The sequence below is a fragment of the Ochotona princeps genome, chromosome 21, assembly GCF_030435755.1.
Source record: "Ochotona princeps isolate mOchPri1 chromosome 21, mOchPri1.hap1, whole genome shotgun sequence".
In the NCBI taxonomy this organism is placed as follows: Eukaryota; Metazoa; Chordata; class Mammalia; order Lagomorpha; family Ochotonidae; genus Ochotona; species Ochotona princeps.
In genome coordinates this window covers 8,907,336-8,930,183 of record NC_080852.1, presented here as the reverse complement: position 1 = coordinate 8,930,183, position 22,848 = coordinate 8,907,336, and the positions used below count along the sequence as shown (strand labels likewise).

At 44.1% G+C, this 22,848-nt stretch overlaps 1 protein-coding gene across 7 annotated transcripts in view; it reads right to left on the bottom strand.

Annotated features, from left to right (window-relative positions):
* The window catches only part of FOXP1 (forkhead box P1), a 500,423-nt gene that overhangs the window by 373,174 nt on the left and 104,401 nt on the right, over window positions 1-22,848 (bottom strand). For all 7 annotated transcript variants that reach the window (XM_004581618.2, XM_058678860.1, XM_004581620.2 and 4 more), the window contains one exon: window positions 5,589-5,683. The gene's annotated coding sequence lies outside the window, so the exon portion shown is untranslated. Of the gene's footprint in view, window positions 1-5,588; window positions 5,684-22,848 lie in introns of those variants that run through there.

Below are 22,848 nucleotides of genomic sequence, written 5' to 3'. Positions count from 1 at the left end.
CGGATGGAAACGGGGCACAGGCCCCTGGCACGGAGAACCTCAAACTCAGCACGCCTGAGCCAGTGTACAATCCTGCCCACGGGGCTGCTGCACCGAAAGGGACTCAGACAGTGCAGTGAAGCTTCAATAGGTCACAGGACAAATGCCCTAGCAAGCTCCCAGAGTTCCCTGCACACCCGGGCACCAGGGAGAGGGCCCCGTCCATGCTCACAGCCCCCCTAAGGATCCGACCGCATGGATCCACTGCCCTTTTCGGGAATTAGCGTTTCAATTTCTGCAATAACAGTGGAGATGCGGAAGAGTTGGAAGTTAGCCACTTGCAGGCTACTTAGGAACCTGCTAGCAAGACACCCTCCTCATTTGGCTGCTTAGATTGAAACTTGCTGCATTTTTATCTTTTTCTTTCTCCAAGAAAGACATCAGAAATCAAATTTGATACGTTAAACTCTATTTTAACCTGTACTGCCATTTCTTTAAGTTGAAAGGACATAAATTAATAACATAAATGGCCATTTTAATCAATAACACTATTTATTCAAATCATATAAATAGAAATATGCAGCTTGATCACTTCATAATTTGTCACTGAAAAGTTAACAATAGGCAGGATGCAGAGTTGGGTCCTCTATGCTTTAACTTTTTGTATTTCTTTTTCTTTTTTTTTTTTTTTTTCTGAGAGGGAGAGGAACAGATGGACACAGAGACCCAGGTCCTCTCACTAGTTCCCTCAGCAAAGGCCTCGAGCAGCATCCCGACCCAGGAAGCTGGGAACTTGAAGCAGGTTTCCCACGTGTAGCAGGGGCCCAATGACTTCAGTCATCCCCACTACCTCCCAGGCTCACCCTGGCAGGAAGCTGGAGTCACGGACACAGCGAGGAACTGAAGCTGTGTTCTCCTGTGTGCCATGCGGGGCGTGGGGTGCGGGCACCTGAACCAACAGGCTAAATGCCTGCTCCTTCCTGTGCTTTTAACTTTAACATCACAAAATCACAACGAACAACACATGTCAACCACTGACATGACAGAACAATGCAGCACAAATAATAGACCACCGTCTTTAAGCGGGTGAAAGAAATTGGTGTTAACAAAGAGAGATATTTATATCTAACTCCTTTCAGTCTATACAGGCTTGGATTTTCAATTAAGAGCAATGTGTGCATTTTTCAGGACAGATGTATCTAGTGCACTTTCTAAAACAGAAAACTGAAGAGAACCTATTATAAGAATTTGAAACCCTCTTTATCACAAGGCAGGAGATGCAACCAGCTTTGATCCATGTAAAAGGAGAAGCCAATTCCCAGCCAGATAGCTTAAGGACAGCATAGCACCCTAAACTCCCAGTTTCCACGGTTTTGGGGACACAGGTCAGGCTGAACCGCTGCAGTGGGTGACATTTGTGGCTTGTACAATTGAAGACGGGGTGAAAGTATGCAACAGTCAGCAAGTAATCAGAAAATCAACTGTTTCAATCCAACATTCTTAATTCATCTGCACCTCCACTCCTAGGATGCTTTAGGTCCAAATGGCAAATGATCCTATCTTCATGGGGAAACCAGCGTATAACGCCTTCCGATTGGAATACATCAGCAGCAAAGTCTGCAGCAGTGTTCATCGGACACTCCTAGAGCAAACCCCAGGGCAGCGTTGGATTCCTACAGTGAAGATGATGTGTGTAGCCTTATTTCTCTGATCACTTCCTCACCCGGGGGCAGCCCTCCCAGGCACTGTGAAAATACGGAAATTCACAGGGAACCCCCAAAGGTACAGTGACTGACTCAACAACCCTGAATGGGCATGCGTCTGCCAAACATCAGGTACTGCTAATCCCAGGAAACCCAAAAAAGAATGGAACGGACCCGCTGCTTGCACAGTATGTCTGGTTAGCAGGTGTTGTCACCAAGTGATGACAGCTGTAAGTCATGAAACAAACAAGAGGCTTGGAGGAAGAACAAGGAGAAACGGGAAGGGGGTCTCCTTTAACATGGGTGGTCAGCAAAGACCTCGCTAAAGAGATGTTGTCCAAACTGAGCGTTGAAGGACTCAAAGGAGTGCGTTCTAGAATATACTGCAGTGAGTCCAGGTAGACTGCCTTCAGCCCATGGTCCAGAGGCAAGGACATGGCATGGCGTCAGCACATGGCAAGGGCGTTTATGCAAACTGTGGGAATTTCCCAGTCTTCTGAACAGACAAGCTCTTCAGGCCACTATCCTTACTGAGTGGGCCTGATCCAAGTAATGTCAGAGGCAGGCTCAAGACAGGTCCCAAGAAACATGGGGCTCGGTATCCGTAAGAGGTGTGTGTGTGTGGGGGGGTTGTGTCACTGTCAGTGAAATGATGGATTGCAGCATCCCAAGGAGAGTTGATGAGACTCACATCCATTTCACCCAACATTTCTCAAAAACTCAGGATGGGCAGGCAGTCACGGGCTTACCACTGCATCCCAACCATGGGGATGTGCTGGGATCAGCTAGGATATCCACAGACCCCATGGTAATCTTCCACACAGTCAAGCAGCAACCTACGTGTGCAACGATACTGTGACTTGAGGGTCTTTCTCATGAAACAGTGTGGGCACCCAGGGCCTTCTGCTGCAGTCAGCACAGGGGCAGGGACAGGCACGCGGTAGAAGACCGACACCACGCAGCAACAACCTGCCCAAGCAAAAGCCTGCAGTGTCAGATTATCATCCGTGGTACCAACTGGAAAGCAGTTACTGATTGCACTTGTAAGGCAGGCCCATTGTCTGCCTAAGTAAAAAAACAAAAAACGCAAACAAAAACAAACTACTGCCTGTCTCTCAGGAAAAACATGTCAACATGAGACCCAGAGATCTAAACTCTGCCAGTGCAGATGTCCACTGGCACACAGGCTGTAGGAATCTTCGAAGATGGGCATCAGGACCACTTCCCAAGGCTCTACTGAGGTTTGCAAGGGAATGTGGGGGAGAAGCAACAGCCTGAGAAACACACACCACCCACCAGAATGACAACTACCAATGAACCAAAACGGGGCTCTTCATCAACCACCTCACCTGCTGAGGGCAACTGTGGCACTTATTAAAACACCAGGACCTGTGCAAAGTTCTTAAAGCATCTCATTCCATGTTGCCAGCCAGCTCCTGTCTTTGTTTCGACTTTACTTGCAAGGGCGATGAGCAGAAGGGTTAAGTGACTTGCCCATGGTGTCCAGGTAGTGGGTGGGGGTGGAGGAATTAACCCAACTTCAGCAGAGCAGACACCCTTCACCACGCTGCTCCATGACATCCACAGCAGGAACTGGCTACATGTCTGTGAAGGCATCCAGGTTTCCTGAACGGCATCGCTGGGCGGAAAAGAGAGAGAATATAATCCAAAGCCCAAGCAGATCTCTTTCTGTTTGGTCCATGGGATGGAAATTTTTACCAGAATACTGGATAGGGTGTGTACAATGGGAAATTAGGTCTGGGTGATTTACTTGTTCCTTCCAAGGTAAGCTTTCAGCAGAGAAAGCAGAATGACAGAATTACAGGGTGGATGGTTTTGTCTCATCTGTAAGTCAACAAAAGAACAGAGAACAAGGCAAGGCCATAACAATGTCCCCTGCACTTGTTGGAGCCAACAGCACTGGGTGCAAGTGTGTGTGTGTGTGTGTGTGTGTGTGTGTGTGTGTGTGTGTAGCTAGGACCTCTCACTGGTACTCAGACCTGGAAACGAGCATCTATCCATGGGAATGAAATATTCCAGTATACATGGAAGACTGAATATTAGCCTGCTTTTAGGAGTAAGAGGGACTGCCCAGGTTTGCCATGACACTTTCAATAAGAATACTGTGGTTCTACTGTATTTACTAAGATGCGCATTTCTGCTGAGGATCAAACAGACTGATGCTCTAACAGGCATAAAACAAACAAGACGTGTCAACAGAATGCACAAAGGCAGTCACTGAAAGTTTAAAACCAAATAAGAAATATCAACGTCACGATCCTGTATTAAGCAACCACAACTGCAAGCTCAGAGCCACACACCTTCTCCTTCGTGTGAGGATCCATAGCGTGTCTGGATCACCCATGTGCCCAAGGTGAAAGCCTCACGTTCCGCACGCCCTTACAGATTCCACTGGGTACAGTTCCAGGGAAGGCTCTTTCAAGAGCTATGCCTCAACTGGGAGCACTACCTCAGTTCCTTGCACATCAGTACCTTTCCCTCAGGATGCAGAGGCAATGGCCAGAGAGCCAACAGCCATGTCATGACCTTGAGAAGAAAGCAACAGAGTTGAACATGCGAAAGGAAGGCACTCCCTGCTCTTCCAGACGCCTCTGTGAGCAAGACACACAAACGACTGCTTAGGCTCATAGAGCTGTATCTGTTACTAGAAACCAAATCTCAGCTGATGCAATGATAGAAAAGCATGTCTAAAGACCGCATGGTGACTGTCTAGAAGTCAAAAAGGAAAACCTAGACAATTCACAGATCAGGATTTGATTCTTTCTTGTTCCCTAAGCTGTTTGTTTAGGTCCTTCCCTCTTAATTAGCACTGCTGGTCCAGGGCAGCGTGTTTGCCTAGCTTGTCTCTCTGTTTTGACATGCATGACTTGTGAAATTCAAACATACTTGTAGACACCCAAAGCATTATTATTTATTAAGGCCTATATTAAAGGTGGAAGATCTTAAAGCATGCTCAGATTCTGATGATTAAAGGAAATTTAATCGCTCTTCATTGGCATTTGATCTTTAGCCTGCCATCATCTACCCGTATGGCCCTTCATCCATATTTGATACTAAAAAGATATTTCAACAGCTTGTCCATCAACTGTAAAAGAGAAGGAACTGGCAGACAAACCACATTACTCAGAAAATAAAAACGCTTTCCCCCACACTCATTTAGTGCCTGAAAGCCCAATGTGATTAAAAAGGTGAGGAAGGTACACTCCACAAGGTGAGCCGGAATGACTGTGCGCAGCCTCGCACACGGAGTGTCGAAATCTTCAAAGCATTTTCACATACATTTTATCTGGTTTCATCCTCGCGACTCCAGCCTATGAGGTAGGAAAGGCAGACATGTAGTTTGTGCCTGCTTCCCTCAGGGAGATGGCATACTCCCAGATGGGACTGCTGGTAACCCAGGGAAGTGTCCGGGATTCGGCTGCTCAGGTGCCCCCTCAGATGCTATCAGATCGGCGATGGCAAACTAATGCCTTCAGGTTGACTATAGCTCACGGCCCATTTCTGTCAATGATGCTTCACTGGAACAGTCACCGCCATTGGTTCATGTGTTGTAAATGGCAACTTCTGTGCTACAAGAGCAGAGCTGGCTGGTCACCAGACAGGCCGCACAGCCCGTGAAGGTGACAATATTCAGAGTTTATCAACCCTGCATCAGGTCACCTTCCTGCAAACAGGATCAAGTTGTGGATCCTTTTTAAAACAACAAAGCCAGCAGGGAGGACAGTAGCAGATATGCAGGATGCCTCCAAGCATCAGAATCGGTGCCTGTTAATGAGATCGGCCACCATTTGCTGTGACTTTGCTACATCCAACTACTCTGTCAACCTGCCCAGGTGGACGGCAATTCTTAAGTGGTACATGGTGTCAGTGCTGGTTACCACTTACCCTGAACTTGTAATGTGTCTCACAGCCATAAAAAACCTGGAGTCACAGGAAGGGGGCATGCATAATGCCACAAAACTGCAACACAGAGAGGGGCGCTGAAAGCAAAAAGAAAAGACAAGGTTAAGTGAAGGGGCAAGATGAGAGGCTTCCCACGTGTGCTACAGCCATACCATCCCGAGCCCCGCTGGCTCAGACACCACCCCAACGCTCAGGCGCATCATCATGTGTCTACGTGTCCACCGGCTCCCCTGCTTCGAGGCTCAGCACTCACTCCAGGGCAGAGCCTTAAGTCCATATTACAGAATTACAGTGGAATGATACAAAACAAATATGCTCCACAGCCGACTGACACTTCCAGTCATGAAGGCACTAACCCTAACCTAGCCGTCTGGCTCCCTGAGCACACATTATGTCCCATTTCTGCAGCTACATCCTCACAATGTGAAAAGCACTGCCAGAAACAAGGGCAGGAAGCTCCACGGGCCCAGACGACGATGTTGCTTTCAGTTGTGGTCCTTTGGTCTCCTCCACTGCGTGCCATGGGAACAGCAGTAGGGAACACACACACACACACACACAGAGTCCCCTCCCCACTCCCCATCAACGGAAGGACAAGCTCTCTCCCGCCTGTCAGTCCCACTCCCTCCACCTGCTTGTGGGCTTGTGCCACTAACAACTCAAGAAACCAGTGCTGCACGTGCGAGGCCGCACACCTTCCTGCCCCAGTTGGGTTATTAGTAGACTATTTACCAAACCTGGTTCCAAGTAAGCTGAAGTTGCTGACGGACAGGTCAGCTCTTCCGTAAGCACTTTCAAGCAGGTTTCACACCACTCTGACGGCAGTGAAGTTGTCCAGGCCAGCTCCTTTCTGTCTAGATCTCTGAGACGATAATGCCACCCCTCAGGCCTCCCTCATGCTCTCGCTTAGTAGGCAATGTGACCACAGCATGAGACCAGGGACTGCAGGATGCATGTGTGTGTTCTCGTTCAGCAGCAGGTCCACATCCTACCCTGGGAAGGGGCATGCTTTCTTCAAACATAATCCGCCAGAGAACCTGAAACTGATCTCTGATGTTTTCTGACTTGAATAGTCATGTCTCTCCAGAAACTTCGTGGGTTGTCTGTCTACCAGAGCTCAGAAGAGAGTAAAGAGATGCCACGCTCAAACCACACCCCTTCCAGATGCAGGACAAACTCAGGCCACATCTGTCCATAGAGTTCTATAGGTCACTTGTCTCATGTTCCTAAGTTGCTTACACGGATATCACGGCTTCAAAATCACTCACAAGTGCTGTGCTGGGCTGGGCTGGGTACTAGGATAAGAATGCATCAAAACACTTTTTTAGGATAACTTTAGTTGGCAAAGGCCATAACTGTTCAAAGCTAATTGCTGGATTCATTAATGAACAACTGCCATCACAAGAAAGGTGACTACTGTCATGCGCTCATCAGAGTAATGAGATAACAAAGTTAATGATACTGTCTTCGGTGGACTTAATGTTGGCTTCCTCTTGGAGTCTACAATTGGCAAACACTGCCCAGACACCCCATGGCTGTGCTGCTCTTAGGAAAGTCTATCAGCAGAGGACTCCTCAAGGAAAAGTCAGCTGATCACAACCCTCACAGCAAGGCAAAGCAATTGGAAAACTTTTCCACCCTTTATTATCTACTTGTAAAATGTTATAAGCCTGTAAACTAGTTAATTTATGAGCCGTGTTAAGAAGTTGCTCCCACTTGATCGCAAGCTTCACAAATACAGTCTGCAGGGATGTGGGAGGATAATTTGCAGGTCTGGCTTCTCGGCAAAGGGGACACTAACTAACGTGACACAGACACATGACATTGATGGCGGGCCACACTAATGACCGTACTCCAAGCCGGGGCTGTCAGCCTGTCGTCCCAGCAAGAAGCCAACTTGCTCTCACTGCGGCTCAGGACTCGATGCTCAACTAATTATTCAGACAGCGACATTAATGAGAACCCTCATGTTTATTTTCAACATACTAACCAGCGCTTAGCTTCCATTTGTCTGATATGGTCACTGATTAAAACGTGTTTCATGAATAGCAAATGTGAATTCTCACATAACAAAGAAGCTCCAGAGAAAAATAAGAACTGGGTGATTGGAAAACCAACCTGGACAACTCGTTTTCTGCCTCAAATACAGTCAAGGACGAAGTGACAGGCAGCAGGAAATGACACGAGTACCAAGAAAGGCCTATGTTTAATCACACGTGTCCAGGGATGAGCTTGCTCCTGAACCAAAGCCACTGGCTCACACCATGGTTAAGAGCAACTTCTATCGCAAATAAACTTCATTAACTCTAGGACGGTGAAAGAAGATGTGAGGCGAATGTTTACATGGAAGGACCAAACAGTGTGCTCTAATGTGCTTTTTCAGCCTTAAGAGAGTTTGATCTTTCATCAAACTGTCTCAAACACGATCCTCACAAACATTAATAAATGCAGTTGTGTCCTTTCAAATTGAATGTAAAACTGTACTTAAGAAAAAAAAAAGAATTCCTTAATATGCCCTCATACATCTTGTTTCTAGTCTACTAAACCTTGTAATCAAGTTCTTCCTACTTTAAATTAAATTTCTATTTTGGTATGATAAATTTAGTCCTTCGTTTAATGGTGATGGTAATTCTAAAATATTCATCTAATCGTAATTTAAACTGAATAACTTTTAAAGAAAGGTGTGCTCAGCTGTATTAGAGGTGTTGATAAAAGCAAAATGCTTCCATTGTGATTCATTATAAAATGTGCAATTTGAATTAAATAACAGTGCTACCATTTCAACAAACGTTCTATGTGCCATTCGGATCAGGATTTCTACTCGATACTGAGAGTGAGTTCTGATTTTATATTAAAAAAAAAAGCAAAATAAATATGAGTCCATGTAGATCATTCTGGGAATGAAAATGTCATTGCATGCTGTATGCAACATTTCTTCAGTACGTATTTCTAAGCTTTCTTGCTAGAGATAGATCTGTAATTTTAGAACGCCAAAATGCCTAAATGGCATACAACATGTGGGAGGCAGATTCAGACTGCAGGCTAATTTTTAAAATATACTTAACCAAGAATCAGATAAATGGTTTCCAACCATCACGGGTGTCTCCGAACAGTGCTAGTTCATGAAGGGTACCTGCAGGAGACAGGCTTTTAGATGCTCAGCCCCTGGCAGCTAGTATGTGCTAAGCAACGGCCCCACTACCATTCCAGAAGGTACGTCCTTCCTGTGGCAGAGTCTGGGTGGATGTCCACTAAGTCCAGTTCCTCTTCCTGAGCACAGACTGGACTGCACGTCCCAGCATCTTGTGGACTGGAAGTGGCTGTTACATTTACTTGGATTCTGGGGCCTCTGGGTCCACCATAGGGCCCGCTCCTCCACCCAGAGGACAACGCTGCCCTTCTGGAGGTAGAGTGGGTTGTGGGACAGTGATCAAACCCCGGAAGCACCACAGGCAGTGCAGAGCCACTATCGTTCCCGTCCCACTAACCAGCACTAGCTAGGTCGTGTCTAGGAGACACTCTTGTACCGAGTGTCTGCCTTTGTGGTTTTTGTAACAGCTCCTACTCCTTTTACTCAAATGCACGGTAGGACTTTCTGATGGTTTCTAGGCAAACCTGAGGCAGGAAAAGCAACATGAATCTGGAGATATTCCAGAAGGTATTTCTGACTTGGGATCATCTGGTCCGGTAAGCTCACTAACAGTAGAAAAGGAAACAGGAATTCCCAAAGTGTGGCAGGCCACATCTTTCCTTGCTTAATCTTCACAAAGCCCAGGCAGTGAGTTTGATTCCCATTTAACAGATGAGATAACCGAGCCTCCAACACATGAAATGAGTGAATGTCAAAGAATATCAATCAACTGACATAATCCTTGCTCAGCATTGATTACTTTTTAAATATGCAAACTGTATGGACAACTAATATTTCTAAGTTAAGAAGATATTTTTGGCTGTTGCTTGTAAGTGGAAAATCTAACATCCCTCAAATTTAATACAACATTTAAAACAAAAATGTGTGAGGGGAAAGTGTTAAGCAGCAATACAATTGGGAGGAGGTCAGAAACTTCCGCAGAAAAACCAGCAACAAATGGAAAGTGTTTCAAATGTTCTTGGTGACAAAAACAAAAAGGTCATATTTCAAATGAAACAAATGTATGTTGAAACTATATTAACTGTTGAGTAATCAACATTGTAAATATTTGTACCTCTTTAATGGGATAGCTGTTAATACATTTAAGGTACTTTACTATAGTTTGGTCATAATTTAGAGCAGAAACTGACCAACTGCTTCTATAAAGGAAAACTGAGTATTTTAGGCTTTGCAGCCATGTGCTTTCTATTTAATTCCTCTACCCTGTTATTGTAGTAGGAAAAAAGTCACCACACACACTGCATAAACAATTGCATGTGCTTGTGTTGCAATAAAACTTTATTTACAAAAACAGGCACTGGGCCTCATGTGGCCTGAAGGCCATTATTTGTTTTGGAAAATATATTGGGTGGGGGGGGCATGTGGTTTACACACTTACAGATAACTCATTAACATTTCTGCTGCATAAAGTAATGTGCAATGGGCCCTGGTGAACACTTCTTTTACTCAGGAATATATGATGGACATTAAGGGGCAGACGCCTCCATCGGCCAAAGGTTCAAATGACAACAGTTGGCAGAGTCCAGCTTCCACCAAGAACAACTCAACCCCTCAATTCACACCACCCACCAAGGGAGCCATGCACCCACAGAAACAGCTTACTCGCATCCTGCACCTTTCTGGAAGGATTCCCATGTAATATTTGCAACAAAAAGAAAAAGTGGGAGCTTCTTTTCGGTCAGAAAAGCAAGTCCCTGTGTTAAGGTTAGCATAGGTAATGGCTACTTTTTAGCATCAAAATGATCTTCCATTAAAAGCAGTAGGTCGATTTTTAAATGTCCTATCGACAGTGAGTGCTACAGAATCAGAAATGACACCCACTAAGAGTTTCAAATCAGGCATGGAGTCTCCCTACATTGGAACCAAACAGCTTTCTTAGATTTGGAGGAAATTCTCTGTTAACCAACTTCAGGGTAGGAGCTATGTGTCCAGTGATGGCAAATGCCAGAAATAATGTAATAAATACATTCCCATATTATTTTCTCAAGAATGCAGTTATTGTAAAGTTTTTTGGATAGCAAAATTCAGACATTTATACATGGATTTTTTTTTAAATCACAGTTTCCCAGTACTTTTCTTTCAATATTGGCATTCAAGATGGTTTCAGACTTAAAATAGTTAAGGTTTCTGAACCTAGGTTGTGTCTAGGAGACACACCAGAATGCCAATCAAAACAGAACAAATCCAACATTTCTGTCCAGCTTGACACAAGGAAATATAATCACTAAAACTCAAATCGGGAATTGGGAAATACATGCAAATGCTTGTTGTGACATGGCATGAACAATGAAGTTCATCTGCAGGAATTTTAATGTTGTGACATGGCATGAACAATGAAGTTTATCTGCAGGAATTTTAAACCGCCTAAAAGAACATCAGTGGAATGGCTGTTTCACTTAGCCAGGACACCGTCCACATCTCGCATCCGGGTGCCAAGCTCCAATCCTGGACCTGGCTCCCAGTTCCAGTTTCCTGCCAACTCAGACCTTGACCAGGTAGTGCTGGCTCATGCAGCTGAGCTCCTGCCACACTTGCCACACTTGCCACACACACGGAAGACACAGGTTGACTGATTTTGGCTTGGCTCAGTCCTGGCTGTTGTGGGCAATCAGAGAGCAAACCAGCAGACAGTTGATCTCTTTCTCTTTCTACTTCTCAAATAAATACATTCTTTTTTTTTTTTTAAAGATTTACTTTATTTTTATTACAAAGTCAGATATACTGAGAGGAGGAGAGATCAAGAGGAAGTGGAGCTGCCGGGATTAGAACCAGCAGCCATATGGGATCAAGGCGAGGACCTTAGCCACTAGGCCACGCTGCCGAGCCCAAATAAATACATTCTTAAAATCAATAAAACTCTGTGCCATTAAGAAAATACAAAAATCAAGAGTTTGAGATTGAGATCTACAGCTTTTATATTTTCTAGAACGAAATAATTTCTAAAGTATTAGGTATGCAAAGTTTAAAAAGTGGTCTGAGCTGCAACAGGAAGTAATTTGTTGCTCATGTATCTTCATGTATAAGTGGCTTGTGACTTCCACAGTGCCTATGGCAGCCTGCACTCTTATTCAACAGCCCCTGAAGCAGCCGAAGAGACCACCTTACCTTTTAGAAATCCTCTTAATGAGATTCCATAAATAAAGTTTTATACTTCTACCCTTAGAGGAAATTAACTAATTTTGTTTAAAGGGGTTGACTGCTTATGGATTAGAGCTGTAAATAAAACTGCTGGATGCAAAAATCACACTTTCTCTCTTCCTTCTTCCATGATGGCATACAATAATTTGTCTTTTAATAACTTCAAACAATTCTGAGTCATTTGCTCATTAAAAGCAAGATACATCTTGATCATAAAGCTTGGCATTTCATAAATATTTACCCCAAAAGCACTGCCTGCCCCGAAGCTGGGCTGGCAAGCTCCTGATTGGCAATCGACTTCTGTGCAGGAAGGAGGAGACCGCGTGGTCAGCTGGGAGAAGGGCGCCATGGTGCCGTCACACTCACGTCCTCCGGGGCGGCTCTCCGCAGCAGCCAAAAAACACAGCACACACGTGATCACTGCTCCTCCCTGTTTCTCGCTCTCTCATTCTGGATTCATTCCCTGCTTGCATTCTCTCCATGGTTCTCTAGCACTCGAGTAACCAAAAGTCATTGGACCTACAGGCCCTGCGTGATCTGGCCCCTGCAAACTTTGCTGGCTTCAAGCTTAAGAGCAAAACTGCATTAGCCCTGCCAAGCGTCACACTTGGCATTCCTCATTCTGGGCCCAAAGGACGGCAGGGAGGGAGGTGGAAGACAGATGAAGATTTCAGCTCCTCTCCTGAGAACCACCATGGTCAACAAGACAGCAAGAACATCAACTTACCCTTCCCGTGTTCTGGTCTGTGTTTTCAAACTGCAGTGTGAGATAAACATGCCATTGTATATTTTCCTCCACTTAATGTGTTCTGAATTTTGCCTATCATTTTCTCCATGAAAATAAACTGAAGCAGAAGTCCTCAAAGCAACTTCACCTCTCTTTCTCTTTAACACATGCCAATTGGTCCCTGGTCATCTGCAAGCCAGAACGCATGGTGTGGAGCATTTCAGATGATTGTAAAAGGACTGCAGGTTACAGGTTCTCATCTTCAAACCAGCCCACAGAGGAAGATGGGCTCTTAGTCAGGAACCAAATGAAAGACATTCTCCTCCTGACATGCAAAAACCAAGTACCCTTGTGCGCTAGCACTTTTACTGGACTTGGGGAAGAGGGAGGGCACTGAACAGGTGCTGTGCTTCGTGTTCATCACACCTCAGAAGCGAAATTCAAAGACACGGAGAGTGTAAGGGACTATCACAAAATGACTAACTCCATTTCATTTTCTTCTTCCTGTAGCACAACCTCTGTGACCCATGGAAGCCATGTGACTGATGTCTGGACAGCAGGATGCAGGCAGAAGCAACACGTACCACTTCCAAGCCTGATGCAAAGGTAGCCCTGCTCCCTGTCCCTCTTCGTAGAGAGCCGAGGGACCCATGATGTTGCGGCTGGTACAAAATCCATGAGTGAACAGATGTGCACTGACATGAAAGGAACACAACACACGCCCTTGTTAAGTGAAGCTGCTGGGAGTACGGGGTGTCAAAGCAGTTAGCACCAGAGCTCACACTTCATTATACAAGTCATTAGAATCCACCTTCATCAATACTTCTTCCTGGCTTTGTCTCCACTTCTCCTGTCTTGACTCCATGTCTTCATTTTCTGTGCACTGTCTTTTGTCTTGCAAGAATCACTTGTTGTTAAACAGAGTGGCAGGAAATCAATTCATTGAGAAAACATTCACTGGACAGTTACTTTCTCTGTCCTTACAGCATGCCAGCCAGACACCATGGTGGAGCAGAGCCCAAAATGAAGACAACCGAGGACTTTGCCCTCATGAAGTCTTGTCTACCAGGAAATACCAACCAAAGTACATGGGCTTGAGGAACACAAAGCACAGGAGGTATTGGAAGAGACGTCCTGGAGGCCATTACACCGGAGGTGAATTAAGAGTTCCCCAGGCGGACAGGGCTGGCTGGAGCGGAAAGGGAACCATCTCGGACTTTCCTCACGGTGCTGTCAGTCAAAACAGACATGAGCCAGCACAAATACCAAGCCCTGAAACAATCAATCTCTGCCTTCTATGATGACTTGAAAAATAGAGCAGGGGAGTGTGAGGGCTTCCAAACGGAAAAGAAGGCCAAGTAGATTGAGTAATATGAAAACAAAAGAATGCTATTACATTCTGTGAAGCCTCTCAATGGTGTAACTTAAAACAAAACACTTGTTTTTCTAACACTGACAGGGACAAAGGCGGGAGCTATTCACACCAAAAAACACTTTCCCAAATTATCTGGGAAAATACTTGCCAGAGACCCAGAGCAGCCCTGTTGCCCAGGGTGTGGCATTAGCCCTTCCAGCTAACCCAGCCCCCTCTGCCTTCAAATCACTGTGATGACCCCACAAAACCCAGCGACATTGTGGTCTACTCTGTCACTGTACACCTGTAAGGGAAGAGCACAGGTGCCGGGTGAGGCATGGCCCTCACCTTTCACTGCCTGCAAGACCAGTCAACTCTGGAGAACTCGACTTGCATGCCTTGGCTGACACTGGGGGCCTATGGCAGGGATTTCCCCCAACTCCCATCTCATCGCAATCACCTGGCGGGCACATTCTCACAGTGTGGGGCCCCAAGCACCACTGCAGAGGTTCCTGACCACCAAGGCTGCACAGAGGCCCAAACTGGCACATTTCCAACTGGCTCCCAGTGCTGCTGCAGCTCCTGCTACACAGCTCTCTGTTGTGCCCCGGCACCACCTCCTCCCTCCACCCCTCAGCTGGCAGGAGGTCTGTCCCAAGAGTGACATCTTCCAGGGATTGCCACCCAATCTCAAGGGGCCAGGGCAGCCTTCTCTCAAAGGGAGGGATGCTGTCAGGACAGTAACTGCTGTGAGCCACTCCCCAGGGGCAGTCATGCTCAATCCTGGACAGCTGGTACCTGCCTCCACTACTTTGCAGCTGTCTCAGAAGAAAGACCAGTTGAATGCTATGGGACTCAGGGCCTCGCTGCTGCCCCAGCTTTCTCCCATCACATCCCAGGCCTGGGGCCTCTCTGCTGCTTTTACCTCCACACACTGCTACCTTTGAGGTTTCAGCCTCGCCATTCCCTCCACCTACAAGGCTCTATGGCACGCCTTACAGGCGGGGACTGTTCTTAACCTGGAGATCTTAAATCCAAAGTTATCCCAGGCATACTCCAAGCTCTCCCTGAAGTTTCATGATGTTTTGATTCTTCATTTGACTTTCTTTTATTTTTAACTCTCTCTGCTTGCCTCTACCAAAAGGCCAAAGCCACCAGAGTAGGGCCTGGCGGTTTCCTTCCTTGCATGCGCTCTTCCCCACCGTCTACACCACAGCTCCATGATCACACTGGAGGCTGTCAGTGGATAGTGGCTGAAAGGATGCATTAGTAAACCTACTTATCCTAGACTCTCCCTCGAGGAGAACACATAAAAGCTAAAGAAGATCTCAACTGCTCAAAGCTATAACCCACCAGGTTAAAAATCCCAGAGTGACTTCCAACAAAAGGAACTACAATGATACATTTATGCCAGGATTTCAGGCGTGGGAGACTGACACGCAATGAGGGCTGGCCCGTCTGAAATGACCTGGCAAAGATCACCCACCCTGTCCTCCACAAGCCACCCTGTGCAACGTCTGCAAGGTGCTCTCGCCAACTCTTGTCTTTCGGAACTTCTTTCTAATGTTACCCACTCCTGCTGCCAGGTGCAAGAAGAAAAGTGGGTGCTACCCCTCTTTGCAAGTTGAGCTCCTCTATCGTGGAGGACTCTGAAAAACCACTTGTAAGTAGTCTCTGTTAACCACAGTTTGTAATTTTGTCATAGGTGTTTGACTAAAAAGGGGATGGAGCCTTTTAAGATAGCACACCCATATTATGTCATTGTGTGTACTCTGCACCACACCTCACAACTGACAAAATCCTTTCTTTCTATGCCATGGCAACCATGAGAGTTAATGCTGCAGGATTTTGCTGAGGGCAAACCTATATGCTCCAAGATGTTCACGCCTTTACAAAAACATGTTAAAGTAGAATCTTAACACAACTTGTCATAAAAGCTGACACTAGTACACTGGAGAGGAAATCAAATGACATGAGTTGTACCTGGCAGTTCAACAGAATATAGGATAAATACTCTTTGTAAGGCAGCCAAAGCCTTGGTTAGAAGTTCAGATGAGGAAGATGACGTGAATGAATATTCAAAGTATTCTATACTAAATGATTTTTCTATAATTATAAAAAAATCATTAAAATGCACTCAGCCTAAGCCTCACCAAAAAAAACAGTGCCAAGTCTTGGGTGGCCTTGGAAAAGTCAAGCATGCTCCCAAACACACATAGTGTGGAAACAGTTCAACGAATTCAGTGATCTCAAAGGTGCTTTGCAGCTCATCCTCTCCTGAAGTCCATGAGCACTTCTGACCGTGCATCTGAGGCGCAGAGACCACGAGCAAAGGTGAGACCACCTCCAGCCCGTCATTAGAAAGCAAACTCTGGGAGAATAGCCATTCCTCTGCAAAGTCTCAGGTGCGGGTGGCTGCACTCCGGTTTGTTGTATCTGTGCAAATAAAGTTGTACTTCCTCTACTGCAGGAGAGTGAGTTGATGTAGTAATTACCTGTTACTCTTGACAAGTAAGGTAATTAATGTAGCAAAATACCACTCCAATGTGTGTAAATTTAGACCACCATAATTAAAGCACCCGTCTGTTCAACAAACTGTTCAATTAAGAAAAAAATATTGACGGTGTACATTTTTTGAAATTACAAAACGTATGGAATGAATGACTCTCCCTTGGTTGACATCCATTTCCAGACTTTCTCAGCAGGAAGCACGCACAGAGGATACATAATGGAGTAACTTCCACTAAAACACAGAAGTATTTTTGTGAATGTACTATTAAGGCAAGAGTCTCTTGTAGAAATATTTTTTTTTAAAGAATTCTCATTCCACAAAACATTCAAGTAGTATATAAACCTCAAAACTGCCGTGCAAAATGAGCTAAAGAGTTACTGTAAAAGATCCAAGTCATAGAGCTGCTTGCAAAGAGAACATTGTCACCTGAATCCACCAGGAGCCACGCAACCATCTGAAAGATCAGGAGATGCCTACCACACACGTGAGCCAAAAACACAGCTACCACGTCACTGGTGGTCGCTGGAATGAGATAAGCACAGGTAACCTCAGGATTTCAGTATTCTGTTACTCCTGTTTCCTCTCAGAGCTCATGGCCATTTTCCGACCCAAGCACTGACATCTTGGACAAGAAGGCTACCTGGCCCTTCACTGTAGAGCCAAACTCAATACGTCTTCACGCCTGGCCATGTGAGGAGCTAAATGCCCAAAGAAATTAGACCAGAGCAGCACTAAGTCTCAGAAGAAAAAGAATCCTGAGCCCACAACAGCAGAACAGCCGTTACTTCCAGAAGGAAGGAAGACAGAAAGGGGGGCACAGGGCTTGTGAGGTCTGATATCGCCACAGTGTTGGAGGTAGCTGCTCAGAGCTCACACGGGGAAGGAAGTCCTTCAGAGCTTGAGTCCCTGAATTTTTCTATGCAGATAACTTCAGAGGAAGACACAAACTGCCCTGAGAAAAGAAAGAGCCTGCATGCAAAAAGACCAAACAGCATAATTTCAGAAAGAAATGGTACAGGAGTTTGGTGAATTGTAAGGATGCACACACTTGCTTTTTGCTTTTGCTTTTCTTCTTCTTCTTCTTCTTCTTCTTTTTTTTTTTTTTTTTTTTTACATTTTTAGACCCCATACCTTGCCTGGGCAAAGGGAGAAATCTAGGGAACCACACAGTTCCTTCAGGTGAATTCTCCGTGTATTCTACTGAAATTTGGTTGAAAATGTTCCATATCTGAGAACTTGGATGTCTCCCCAAGCAAAGAATAACGAGTACAAGGAGACATTATACAAGGAAATATGTTGAGGAAATGAACTGGTTTTTTCCAAGGAAAATACTCCGAATTCACACTTGGAAATAACAACAACCTCATTAGGACATCAGGATGAAGAAATCACTCTCCTAGCTGTTGAAATAAACAAAGCCACAAATCCAAACACAGAAGATGATTTTGTAAAAGCAGCCTTAGAACTTTCATTACATGATGGATGCAGGGGTACCTTTCAAAATGAAAAATTTTTTAAATCTTCTTTCAAAGAAGGCTAAATCTAATTTTAACAGAAAGAGTATTAGAATGAAAAGATATAATGGGGGGAATTCTGATGCAAGATTCATGATCAAAAATGATCATTTCTGACATTCTATTACCAAAGAACACTGCAAACATGAGAGGAAGGTCAATACTGTTTTTTTTGGGGGGGGGGGGTGGAGAGGGATATATGAGAGATGAAATATTTACAACATGTATTTCAAATAAAACCACAATGGATCACATCAGATGGGTTCCCATGATATTACAGAACATTATTCAACCATTTCATATTGATTCTATCCTTTGGTCCTCACAAGCCATAGTGGTAACATTAATCCCATTTTTTTGCCATATATGATAAGGCCCAGCAGCTGCTGAACAATGTGCTTAAATTCCCCCCAAACCCTGTACCAGAACAATCTGTTCTCCTGGCCTCGTGATCCCACCAAATCCATTTACAGAGATTACTTCAATGATATGTTTGCCTTAGCAGTTACAGTTCTCACTACGCCTCAAACTGACCATGCATACTGATTGATATGTTCAAAAGCAATGGCAGAGTAAGTTGTGAAATAACTACCCAAGTTGGGAAAACAAGATCTGATTTCAAGTTCCACTAACGCAGTTTGGCAGAATCCATGCCAAACAGCAACCTGCAACCCTATGGATCTAACACAGCTGAAGTATCCAGTTATGCCTAGAAAAATCCCAAAACAAGGGTCAAGGAAAACATCACTACCATCACCACTTTTCCAGCTTTAGAGAACTCAGTTATTAGTCTAGCTTTCTTTCAGCTTTCTGCCCATGACCTTCCAATGGCATCACATCCTGGCCCTCTTTCATCTCATAGACAGAATCTGAGAACCATGGAGCCAGAGGCTGACTTCTACGGGTCACATACGCTCTTCACATGTAGAAACTGATGCAAGAAATTGGAACAAGGTGAAGGCAGAGAAACAAAGAAAGACAAAACATTAGCACAACGATACCTGTCACATTGACTCATTTTTTACCTACAGAAACTTGAAAGTGAGCAAAATGCAGAATAGAGTCCTCATCCTTTTTCACTCTCAAAATTAATAAAAACCAGAAAAAAAAAAAAACTTCACGGGGGCAGGGTGAGCAAGTGCAACTGAACTGATGCTAAGGTGTTAAAACGTGAGTCAATATTTCCTTGGTTTAAGCAACTTTAACAGAGTTCAAGGGCAACAAAGAGTCACTCATGTGAAGTTGCCCCAAATTTTTATAATATGAACTTCACGTACAACGTCTTTTTACATACAAAAAATTATTTTAAACCTGACATCAAAAATAAGAGAAAGGCAAGTTGGATACTAGAAGTGCTTTTGACTCCCGGAGTTAAATGTCCTCCAATATTTACCTCAGGCTTAGATATCTGGGCAAACAATGATAATTGAAATATTTTTACTGAATCAGGCATAAAATTATTACATAAAGGAATTATTTTTACAAGAGCTATTTATTTATAATAACTAAGGAATATTTTTCATAATCTCATTGAACCCTAAGGTAACTTTGAGAAACTGTAATATTTTCAGACCCTGTAATGAAATAGGTACTTTTCACTCTCATCTTTAGACGCGAAACCTGAGACTTAAAATATCAGACAACCTCTTTCAGGGTCACAAAGTTACTAAGTGGCTGGGCCAGGATTTGAAATCAGCTTTGCCCCTTTTCCCTAACTTGTATAATTATTTAATAACTTACACACCATACTTTAGAACACGCCCACCAATAAGCCTGGTATAAGGTTTCTTGGCTCGTGTTGATGCTGGAAAGTAATGCAACTTGAAAAAACAACTCTGTTTTAAGAAGCTGTTTTGAAATCAGGAACATTTTCTGAGCTGGTAACATGAGGACTGATTATTTTTTAGGTTCGGGTAATAACTGTCATCCTATGGATGCTATGTACAAATGGCTTCCCTGCTATGGAAGAGCAGCTGATTCTCCAAATTGAGTGGTTTTGTCAGAGGACAAATCGCAAAACTACTGTGAACATCTGAATTCTTGCAGTCCCATCCCCTCCCCAAACATCTATTTCAACTTGTGAGAGGAAGCCATGGTGTCTCCGGTATTTTTACACAATATTTTGAAAAACTCAAAGACATCTGTCTAAATGACATGCAAACCAAAGGCACCTGTATTCATAATTCAATATGGGCTGAGGGACAAAAAGTGATTGGCCGAGAAGGCACTACTATGGATCACGTAACCTCTTGTATCTCTTGCCAAGGGAAAGGGATTACTATCAGCAGAAACTTCTGGAGTAGAGGGATATGACACACAAATACCCACGACATGTATATCTGGGGAGGAATGGTAGCACATATTGTCATACTCAGTGACACTAGACGAGGCTATCAGGATGAGCAGAGAGGTACTTGACAAAACATTCAAGTTTCTGTCAATTGCTCTCAGATTGTCTTTTTTCTTCTCTCAGATCTGCACTCCTAGTCAAAAAGGAGGTGCTCTTTTAGTGCTTTCCCCTCCCATCACGGATCTCAATGATTTCCAGAAAAGTCTTCCTTACTTTGCTGGTAATTTCATCGACGTACTATTGTACCTGCATCTTCACATTCTTGGTGTAAGGGTCAGCAAAAAGCTTGAACAGAACTAACAGACAAAGGTGGTTCTTCTAAAGTTCTAAGCTTGAGCCTCTTGGGTGACTTTGGGTATACCAGACATGGAAACTGATTACACAGAACATATGCCATTGAGCATATTTTAGGAAATGGTCTTCTCTCCAATTCCAATTCTAACCCTTTCAATTAATGCAGGCTAATGTCCGCTTCGAACAGATATCCTCTCCAGACTGACATTTCAATGTAGAAGTAAGTAGGCAAGAACATTCGGGGAAAACAATTCAAGGGGCCAGCAAATAATGGCCAACCGGCCAAAACATGCCGTCAATCTTTACGGGGTCCATGAGCTGAGAGTGGAGGTTTTTAAAACAGCTATGAGAAGACATTAAAACAAGAGTAGTCCTTTTATGACATCAAAACAGCTACATGGAAATCAAATTTCTGTGTCCATAAACATAAGTTACATGAAACAGGGCCATCTTTATTCATTTATATCTGAGAGGTCTTCAAAAAGTTTAAGGAGAGAATCAGCATCACGGTCCAGAGTGGTCAACAGCCACCTGTCTTGTATCCACTATTGGGATGTTGGTTTGAGTCCTATCTGCTCTCCTTCTGATCCAGCTTCCTGCTAACATGCCTGAAAAAGCAGGAGTCACAAGTACTTGGAACCCTGCCATCCACGTGAAAGGCCCAGAATGAGTTTCACATTCCTGACTTTCACCTGGCCCACAGTATGCAACTATAGCCATTTGAGCAGTAAACCAGTAGATGGAAGATTTCCTACCTTCTGTCACCGTGCCTACCAGACAAGCAAAAATCAATCTTCTAAAAAGTTCATGGAATGTGTACATTATTTAAAAAAAAAAAGGCTGGATTTCAAAACTTTTTGTTCCAGAATAAATTTATCGTTAAATGCCGTAGTCTACAAACTTTCTGAAATATCTTCATATTGTTTCTTGCTGACCAGAGGGTGAAATGGTGGGACTGCACAGTTACAACAGAGACTTAACGGCCTGCACAGGCAAACTGCACCCTACTTAGCCTGTGCAAAAACAGCTTGCCATTCCGTTTGTGTCACTGTTCTGCCCTCACAGTATTTATTTTCAGTCACTATCTAGTTGTGGCCATGGAGAATACTTTTGCTCTCAAGGAATCATGTCCAGTGTCTTTTCTAAATAAAGTGATTTATATTCTAAAGCAAGTGAGGGGGTTAAGAAGATACAAAAATAAATAAAGCAGAAAAATATTTAAAAGAAAATTATGGAAAATATAAGCAAAATACTCAAGAATAATCTAAGCATGGCCAATTCTGAAAACCAGCCGGCCAAGAATAAGAGGCAGGCAGGGAGGGGTTGAGAGATAAAACTGAAGACTATATAAATAAAGACATCCAGATGTAACAATCTGTCTTCTAAGGTCACAGAGGAGTCTGAGATGCGGACCCCTGCGGGACACAAGGTCGGGAAGGCTACCCAAGAACATCACACTGGCCAGCCTTGTCGTGGAGTGCAGCAGGTTCTGATTTTACATCCACAAGACCCTCATACACTGGCCAAGGACTCCTAGTCTGGCAACTGGAAAGGCTTGCTGTCCAAAACAACCACCATTGTGTAAGGCAGGTAAAACAACAGCCAAAGGTCAAGTCACCCCGTATGAGTCCAGCCTGGCGGCTTCCCAGCTCAAGGGGCTCTGCGCTGGTACCATCCCAGAAGGACTCAAGCAGGCTCCAAGGTTCCCCGCGCCTTCTTTCACTATGGTGGGAATGTTGTTTATAAAATGTACTGAGCATGCAACACTTTCTACAGCCCAGAATAAGTTCACATTACCATCGACAACACTTTACACTCTTGAATGTTTGATCTGCACAATGTTTATTCTTTAACAATGAAGTTTCTTCAACAGTTTGACTATACTCGTTTTAGAAATTTCCTTTCGTGAAACAATCTCACATTATGATGTTTGCCTCTCTTTACTCTAACTGAATATGCATCTCTTCTGCGGCCTTTCAACTAAACATTTTCCCCCAAGACAGAATTGTTTTTTATGATGGTTCCACCAACAACACTTTCTGTTGTTGAGTCATAGACGCTATCGTAGTAGTGTTAAAATTCATCATCTTTTTCTTTCCATATGATTAATGTTTTTATTTAAAACATGCTAGTAAGATTTAAAAACTGAACCGTATCTGAAGAAAAGCACTTAAAGTGCTGAATTTTGAACTCTGGAAATAA